The 10,180-nt window shown below is 41.6% G+C and overlaps 1 pseudogene; it reads left to right on the forward strand.

The window, feature by feature from the left end:
- The first annotated feature begins 8,465 nt into the window (after positions 1-8,465).
- Positions 8,466-9,876, forward strand: LOC101573137 (annotated as a pseudogene).
- The last annotated feature ends 304 nt before the right edge of the window (positions 9,877-10,180 follow it).

Consider the following 10,180-nt stretch of genomic DNA (forward strand, 5'->3'; position numbering starts at 1 on the left):
TGGGGGTTCTTGGAACTCGGCAGAAATTCCTACTTAGCGGCAGGGGTGGGGCAGGTAAGGTGGAGTGGTGGGGGGCGGCCCGAGGGGGCGGGAGAGGGTCCGGCCCATGCTGCGCCTGGGGTGGGACTGGTTCCGCACGCACAGGGTAGCAGGAAGCTCTCCACACACTCACCGGACCTGGGCTAGGACTGGGTCTCAATATAATTGTTAAGTAAAAAAAAAATTATAGAATTTTACCATGACCAGCACTTACACAGTATTTTATACATACATCCAGGATGTTTGCCTTTCTAACCATTAATCTGCTGGAAGACAGAATAGGTAAAACTCTTGAAGACATAGGTATAGGCAATGATGATATGAACCAAAGCCCAACTGAATAGGAAACACCAAAAGTCAATAACTGTCACTACATCATATTGAAAAGCTTTTACACAGCAAAACAAACAACAGAGTGAAGGAACTACCCACAGAATGGGAAAAAAGTTTAACAACTACTTCTGAAATAAAAGATTAATATCTAAAGTATATAAAGAGTTGAAAAAGTCAACCCTCCTACATACACACACACGCACACACATTTAACGATCCAATCCCAAACCAGGAATCTGAAAAGAATATACACTTCTCAGGTGAAGAATGAAAAACAGGAAATAAATACATGAAAAAATGTTCAACATCACTGGTCATTCATGAAATGTAAATTACAATCAAGTGAGATTCCATCTCACTCCAGAAAGAATGGTTATCATCAAATCAACCCATAAGAAAGCTGGTGGGGCTGTGGGCAGAGGGTGGGAGAATACTTTTCCACTGTTGAGGGGAATGTAAATTGGTACGATTACTATGGAAATCAGTATGGAGATGCCTCAAAAACTAAAACTAGAGTTCTGTATGAGCCAGCTAGTCTGGTTGTAGATATCTTCCCAAATGAATGAAAAGCATCATTCTACCACATATATGCACATTCATGTTTATAGCAGCATAATTTATAACAACTAAATCTTAGAAGCAGCCTGTATGATGTCCATCAGTGGATGAATGGAGAGAGCAGATGTGCTTCTCATATTCAGTGGAGTTCTACTCCTCCATATGCATGGGTAAACTTCAGACATTGTAAGTAGATAGGTGCCCTTTGAGAACACAGTTTAAAGTGAAATAGATTGGGCACATGTGTTTAAATATAGCGCTGTTTCTCTCGTGTAAAATACCCAAAGGGCAAATAAAGAGGAAAAGGGAGGATGTATGTTGGGAAGTAGGGAGAAAATGTTCCTGTTGTGAAGGGGAACAAAGGAGGGTGCATGGGAAGGGAAGCAAACAGCGGCTAAAAGGGAAGGGCAGGAAAACAATGAGAACAGAGTTTTGTAAATGAGGGGGCAGAGGGCTGAAGGGAGGGGTGGGGAATGGGAAAACATGAAGACATTATATATGAACACAAATTCCCTACGGTGAATGTGTTACTATGTATGACAGAAATAGACCAATAAAAATTAATTTAAAATAAATAAATAAAGCCTGTGCTATATAACACGTGGTCGGTGATGAACCGCTTATATCATAGTGATCCATAAGATTATAATAAAGCTGAAAAATTCCTGTAACCCGTGACATCACAGTCACCAAAGTGGCATAACACCATGCATCACTTACCTGTTTGTGGTGATGCTGCCACAGCAAATCTAGAGTGCTGCCCGATGAGCACCCAGTGCTAAAGTACAACACATACAATTATGTACAGTGCACAATGCTTGGTAATGATAATAAATGACTATATTGTCGGTATATGTATTTATCATGCTATATTTAATCATTATTTTAGAGTATACTCTCACATTATAGCAAAGCTCACTGTAAGCTGGAGAGTAGCAACAGCTTTGCTGATCTTCTATATTTACTGCATCTCTTGACGAGATCATTTTTTCTTGCATTTAGTGAATCCCATGTTGTGTGTTAATCACAGTCTCAGGAGCAATAGGCCACTGCACACACACAGCATGTACAGGCCGTAGGTAGATGCACAGCAGGCTGCAGCAACCAGGCTCGTGGGAGTCCACTCCATGGTGTTCACTCAGCAACAGAATGATGCATTTGTTTTTAGTTATTTTTATGTATTTGGTACAGGGTCTCACTAAGCAGCTTAGACTCTAGCGATCATCCTGTTTTCAGCCTCCCCAGAGCTGGGATTACAGGCATGAGCCAACACTCCCAGACTCGGTGCGGATTTGTCTCATAAAGCACATCCAAAATTTTTTTATATAAAAAAGTTGTATTTACTTAGAAGCATTCAGAATGTCAACAAAACAATTGCAACTTTTTTTTGCAATTACAGAGTGGTATTCAGTTGATCGAACAATTATTTCGTATAAGCTGCATCAAAGACAACTAAAGATGAAAAACTACCATCCCCATATATAACTAATTTGGGCTGTGCACCAACAAGAACCTGCTTTAAATTTCCAGGCCAATTTACTGCCCCCATACTGTACCAGGCAAGGTTAGTGGCTATTGAAGATATGACCAGGACAGGGCTATCTAAAGACACATTTGGTAGTGTGTTAACTATACAAAAAAGACATTGTACAGTTTAAAAATAAATCTTACACAGCCTTACATTTCAATTTTTTCCTTCAAAAGGAGTGAGTTATGTACAGGGGGTTAAATGCTTTATAGACAAGAAAAAGAACTGTGCTAGAACCAACTTATTTATCATCATCCTCTTCTTCATTGTCCTCATCCTTTTAACCTTCTCCTTCTTCTCCTTTATCCTCAGCTTCCTCCTCCTCCTCTTCCTTCTTTTTCTTGCTTTTTTCAGCCTTGCCAACTCCCTGTTTTGCTACATCAGGTTTTCCATTAGCCCAGTTTTCCTTCAGCTTAGCAGCCTTCTTCTCATATGGCCAATTGTCATCTGCTGCATTATCAGTCCACATTTCTCCAGATTTCTTTGCGACATCACCAGTGGAGAGGCCAGGATGTTGGGTGATGCTCAGAACAGAACAAGGAGAAGGCCAAAGGAAGCCTCTTGGGCACATTGGGATCCTTGAATTTCTGCTTTGTTTTTCCTTTAGGAGGAATATAAGTTTTCATTTCTCTTTCAAAAAGAACCTTTTCTGCTTTGCCGTGTCTACAATTTTTCCTTTTTCTTTAGCAGACGTGGTCTTCCACCTCTCAGAGCACTTCTTAGAAAACTCTAAGAAATTAAGACTTGGGGCCGGGGAGATAGCTCAGTGGATAAGTGCTTCCCTGGCAAGCGCAAGAGCATGAGTTCAATCCCCGGTTCTGCAAAAAAAAAAAGAAGAAGAAGAAAAAAGAAAAAAAGAAAAGAGAAAGAAAAGAAAAAAAAAGTTAACAGAAGCATCTGGGTGCTTCTTCTTGTGCTCCTCTTGGCAAGTTTGCACAAAAAATTCATATGATGACCATTGTGCCTCTCTGCTTCTTAGGATCTCCTTTGCCCACGTTTATTTGTTTTCCTCAACGAGGTACAGTCATCAAGTGCCCATCCAGCTCTCACTTGCCCCAGCTCTGTCTCTATCCACACATCTAAATTTGGACCAGCCATATTTCAAGCTCAATGAATGGACAGAGGTAGGTGGTATAAAGAAGCACTGTAAACTCCAATAGAAAGATGAAGGATCAGAGCATGTAGCCTTCAGGGAGGCCAAGAGAGGCTTGCCGAGGCGGGCAGGATGGAGCCATCTTCCCAGCTGCTCTCTTGCAGGTCTCCTTCCAGCTTCCACTGTTCTGTTCCATTTCTCAGGTTGTTTCTAGGACAACTAATAAACTTAGCATTTAGGGTCATGAAGACTGGATTTGGATAAGGATATTACCATTTATTAAGGGACATTACAGAACCTCCTCTATGCAAAGAATTTTAATAAAATCCAAATACGTAACATGCATATAGGCCCTCATAGAACAGGAATAAAGTGAATAGAATGCAGTGAGATTTGTTCATTAATCTGTGGACTGCAATGGGAAGGCACTATCAAGAAAAACCTCCTAAGAAATGGTGTAAAACACTTCTGAGTGTTTAAATTAACAACAACAAGAACATACTAGAAGCCATGATTTTTTTTTAGTTTAGTTTAGGACAGGATGTACAGGGTATATAGGGTCTCACTGCATAGATTGGACTCGTAGTGATCTTCCCTTGTTTACAGCCTCCCAAGTGCTGGGATTACAGGTGTGTGCCACTACACCCGTCTCAATCATTGTCTCAGTGCACCCTGGGGTTGGGGCTGGCAAGGCGGGCCCAGAGATCGAACTCCCAGGCCCAGAGTCTGCCTAAGCAGGCACTTTAATCTACTGAGCTATTTGGCTGGCCCTGAGACTCTGGTCTTTAGTAGAGGAACAAGCCAGTCTTTCCCAACCTGGCAGGCCAGAGGATGATACAATGAATACACTGATACTGAACTCCTGTGTCTCCATCTCTCTACTGGAATGTCCAGAGTTCAAATACAACATTCGAAACAACTCTAACTACTAATAAAAAGTAAAGAGCTTAGGAGATAGCTTGGTGGTCTGAGCACTTAAGCACCTGCCTGGCAAATGCAAGGACCCAGGTTCCATCCCCTGTACCACATGCTGTACCAGCCCCAGAACCCTGGGTGTGCCATGTAAGCCACTGAATCCAGGTGTGGTGGTATAGGCCTGTAAGGCCAGAGCTGGGAAGGCTGAGAGAGGAGGATCACTGTGAGTCCTGGCTGTGTAGCGAGACCCTGTATCAAAGAGAGAAGGAAAGAAGAAAGAAAGAAGAAAGAAAGAAAGAAAGAAAGAAAGAAAGAAAGAAAGAAAGAAAGAAAGAAAGAAAAAAAGAAAGAAAGAAAAAAGAAAGAAGACACAATGGCTAGGGAGCATTACCTATTTTAAGCAAAGCAAGAGAAGAGAAGAAATCTATTTCTGTTACCTTGGCACCAAATATGATATTTTTAATAAATCATCCTTCAGTTCAAAGTAAGTTTATAATAGTTCCTTTTTTTCCAATGTGAATTTTTAAAATTAGTACATGTTTTCAGTATATAGGGATTATATCCCTTATAGAGAGTTGACACATGCACATAACACACCTTGATTTTCTTTTGCTTCCCCTTTATCTCAGCCCCACCTGTGCCCCCTCATCGCTAGTCAGGGCTTCAGATCATGGAAGGATTTGGGAAGGTGCTGAACTCTGAGACTAAAATAATAACAAACTGGAGACCAAAGAGGACAAATGTAAAGGGCCCCTAACTTATAACAGATTTTGATCAGTTCTTGCAACTGCATTCAATCAACTGTACCCAGGAAACCAAAATAAACATTCCTAAGCAAAAGCCGAAAGAGTGACAGGTCAGTGAAAAATGTCTTTTGGATGCCGAAAATGTTTGCCTTACTATCACACTCTTAAGTTACTGGAAAATATTATGCGTTGGGGCAGCTATAGGCCACACACACACACACACACACACACACACACACACACACACACACTCCCCTATACTAGCTAGCAGGGTGGAACTCAAATTGCTACAGTTCATAATTCAGTTTAAAATGGGAGCAATAATTCCAGGTGTTCAGACAGATAAATAATGAAGATGACAATAAGGTACAAGTGACAAAATACTGACCTGAAATTCCTGGTTTTCTTTTTCTGTCTTTTTTTGTCTTGAGATAGGGTCTCACTCTGTAGTTCAGAATGGCCCTAAACTCACTATGTAACCAAGGCTGGCCTCAAGCCACAGCAATCCTCCTGTCTCAGCCTCCTGAGTGCTTGGACTACAGGTGTGTGCCACCATGCCCAGCTAGATTCCTGGAAGATAAACTGTAGAGTTGTGTTTTCCATGACCACTAACAAATAATGGGGTATAATTTAGAATTAAGGGTTCTATATATTCAAATCTGTACCTTGTATAGGAAATACCTATTTTGAAGTTCCAAGTCTGAGTTTCACTTCTTCTCCAATTGTAATTCCAACATTTTCCATACACTGCACACACACCCACACACACACACACACACACACCCCTCAGTTAACATTTCCCAGGAAAGACTGGCATTGTATGAGTTTGAGGGCTTTTGTTTTGTTGGGAATTTTGCTGTGGGTTTTGTCTATTTTGTTTTATTTTTTAAAATGTATTTGGTAAAGGGTCTTACAACTCAGCTAGGGCTCACAGTGATCCTCCTGCTTTCAGCCTCCCCAGCACTGGGATTACAGGTGTGCCACACCAAGCCTGGAGACAGTTGCTGGCACAGGGTGCCCTGGGGAAGAGGCCGGTGCCGCATGTGGGACCAGAGATCAAACCCCGATCCCTGAGCTCGCCAAAGCAGGCATTTAGTCTGCTGAGTTATTTTGCCAGGCCAGGTTTTATCTATTTTAGCAAATACTTTTTTTTTTTCTTTTTTACATCAGTAAAGTTGGAAAGAACAAAGTCAAGGCAATGCTAGACAATGAATATAATGTTTTCCGAGAGACTTTACTTATATTCCTGGAAGGAAGAAAAGGAAAGAAACTGTACATGCAGATCACCCCTTCAGCAGTTCACAGAAATTTACTGCCACTGCTAGCTTTGAATCCAACATTGAAGGCTTCAGGAGCTCTGCAGCTGTTATGTTTTTAAATACTGGCACTCAAACAACACAGAGCAACTGAAACGGGCCCTCTGAGCTGTGCTTGCCGAGGCAGTGAGCAGGAACTTCTTATCCCCTGCATAGTCATCTCCCCAAATCCAATATTTTCACTGAAAGATGAGTGCATGTTTAATTGAAAGTCAAAAAATTCTTTTTTAAAAATTGTCTTTTAAATTTTTTCTACTTTTTATTCCAAAAACTATCATTTATATGTACAAAATGCTAGTTTTTCTCCCTGTGCCAGGATTACCATACATCCTGCTATAGCCAGTGACCTTTCAGATGGGAAGTGGTCATGATATACCAATTATTACTTACATGGAGTATTAACTTGTCTTATGTTAACCAATGAAACACTACATGCCTTCACAAATAAACTCTAGGGGCCAGGGAGATGGCTCAGTAGAATAAGCACTTGCCTGGCAAGCACAAGGGCCTGATTTTAATCCCCAGTTCTGCCAAAAAAACAAAAAAACAAAACAAAACAAAAAAACCAAATACACTCTAAATACAAAGTTATGGAATGTAAGAAAGGCAAAACCTTTTGGTGTCTTTTTCTATTTTACACTATATTTTATGGAATTGATTTAGTATTTGTCATCTATCATAACCAATTTTTATATTTTTAGCAATCATTTTTATACTTATATCAGGTTTTATAAGCAAACTTGGATTGTTTCGACAGAGACTATGTTGTACAGAATATTGGTATTCTTGATATCAATAGTCTTTTCCTTTTAAATGTTTCTATGTGCTAACTTATTTTTGATTCAGTGAAATCCAAGAAAGTTAACTGTGTAGTTCTGGGAGCCTGAAATTTAACCTATCCAACTTAAGTGGTTATATTTAAGAAAAATACATAGTGATTACTCGTCTTATTACATATGAATCATACTTGGAAAGCCAGGTCTGGTAGCCCAGGCCTAGAATTCCAGCACTGTGGGAAGCTGAAGCTGTGGGATCACAGGGCTGAGCACTCGCTGGGCCACTTAGTGACTTGTAATAACTTTCCTCAAAATAAAAACCAAAAAAAAAAAAAAAGCTGAAGAAGGAACTCAAGGCTGAAAAAAAAGCAAAAAAAAATGCTTTGATAGAAAATTAGGTATAAAAATAAATTTTTATTTAGAATGAGACTTGAAAAATTTTTAAATCTTAGAATATGAAGAATAGCAAAAGTCAGGAAATCCAGAAAAAATAATATAGTACTTACATTAACAAATTGCAGGGCTGGGGAGATGGCTCAGTAGAATAAGTGCTTGCCTGGCAAGCACTAGGGCCTGACTTCAATCCCCGGTTCTGCTAATAATAATAATAATAATAATAATAAATAAAATAAAATTGCTTGGTATATTGCATATATTTCTCATTTTTATTACATCTTCTTTAATCACCTGTCCATATGACTGCTTTGTAATATGAGCTATACAGTGAACGTGTGTTCCTTATTACTGATCATTTCAGAAATTTCTTAGGGTAATGGGACATTATTCTCTTGGATTTCACCATGATATTTGTGAAAAGCATGATGGAGTTGCTTTCATGGAGCGCGGAATACCTGAGTATTCACAGGTTTGCTTCCACTTCATATGCACCACTCTTCTCTTCCACACACACCCACCCCCAATGTTGGGCCCCTTTCAACAACACTATGGTTCTATATCTGCTGGTCAGGATACCAGTAACAGCTCAGTATGGTGATGCATGCCTGTAATCCCCACACTTGGAAGGCTGTAATCCCCACACTGAGGCAGTAGGATTGTTGTGAGTTTGAGACCAGACTGGGATACAAAGTGAGCTCAAGGCCTGTCTGAGCTGCATAGCAAGACCCTGTCTGAAAACGATAAAAAAGAGCTGTCTGTTCCTGAATGCCCACTGACAGCCATTTTTTTAGTGCAGCCAGCAGCGATCCAGACAAGAGGGTGAAGGTCAGAGTGAGCAGATTTGGCCCTTTTGGATGCCTGGTCACCAAGGCTGGCTTTAACTCTGGCAAGGTAGATGTTGTGGCCATCAGTGACCCCTTCATTGACTTCAACTACATGGTCTACATGTTCCAGTATGATTTCACCCACAGCAAGTTCCATGGCACTGTCAAGGCTGAGAATGGGAAGCTCGTCATCAACGGAAAGCCCATCACCATCTTCCAAGAGCGAGATCCCACCAACATCAAGTGGGGTAGGGCCGGCCAAATAGCTCAGCAGATTGAAGCACCTGCAAGCAGGCACAAGGACCAGGGGTTCAATCCCTGGGCCTGCTATGCCAGCCCTGCTCCTGTGGGCGTGTTGAGATGGCAATTGTGACTGGGCATGGTGGCATGTACCTATAATCTCAGCTCTTAGGAGGCTGTAAACAAGAGGATCACTATGAGTCTGATCTAGTAGTGAGACCCTGAACATCCTGTAGACCCTTCCTTAAAATACAAAAAGAAAAAAAAAGAAAAAGAAAAAAAAGAAAGAAAGAAAGAAAGAAAGAGAAGAAAGAAAGAAAGAAAGAAAGAAAGAAAGAAAGAAAGAAAGAAAGAAAGAAAGAAAAAGAAATCAAGTGGGGTGACTCTGGTGCTGAGTACATGGTGAAGTCTACTGGTGTCTTCACTGCCACAGATAAGGCCAGGGCTCACCTGAAGGATGGTGCCAAAAGGGCCATCATCCCTACCCCTTCCACCAGTTCCCCCATGTTTGTGATGGTTGTGAATCATAACTCCCTCAAGATTGTCAACAACACTTCCTGTACCACCAACTGCTTAGCCCCACTGGCCAAGCTCATCCATGACAACTTCGGCATTGTGGAGGGACTCATGACCACAGTCCATGCCATCACTGCCACTGAGAAGACTGTGGACACCCCCTCTGGAAAGCTGTGACATGATGGCCACCGGGCTACCCAAACATCATCCCTGTATCCACTGGTGCTGCCAAGGTTGTGGGCAAGGTTATCCCAGAGCTGAATGGGAAGCTTACAGTCATGGCCTTCCGTGTGCCCACTCCCAACCTGTCAGTGGTGGATCTGACCTACCACCTGGAGAAAGTGGCTAAATACAATGGCATCAAGAAGGTGGTGAAGTAGGCATTAGATGGTCCCCTCAAAGGCATCCTGGGCTACACTGAGGACCAGGTTGTGTCTTGTGACTTCAACAGTGACACCTACTCTTCCACCTTTGATGCTGGGTCTGGCATTACCCTGAATGACCACTTTGTCAAGCTCATTTTCTAGTATGACAGTGAGTTTGGCTACAGCAACAGGGTGGCAGACCTCATGGTCTATATGGCCTCCAAGGAGTAAGTGGCTGCCCCACTACAGCCCAGCAAGACCAAAAGGATGGAGAGGCCATGCTATAGAAGTCACTGCCCTACTCAGCCCCAACACTGAGAATCTCCTCTCACAGCTTCCATCCCAGGCCCCCTAAAAGGGAAGGGGCCTCGGGAGCCCTGGCTCGCTGCTACTGCATACCATCAATAAAGCTCACTTTACAACCCCCCCCAAAAAAAAAGAAAAAAGAAAAGGATGCCTTTAACCAACCTCTTAAATAATTTCCTTTGTCTCTGAAATTCAGGAATACTGTTTGCAGTGACTGAGAGTGTATTAG

The sequence above is a fragment of the Octodon degus genome, unplaced genomic scaffold (genome assembly GCF_000260255.1).
Source record: "Octodon degus isolate 3935 unplaced genomic scaffold, OctDeg1.0 scaffold00016, whole genome shotgun sequence".
In the NCBI taxonomy this organism is placed as follows: Eukaryota; Metazoa; Chordata; class Mammalia; order Rodentia; family Octodontidae; genus Octodon; species Octodon degus.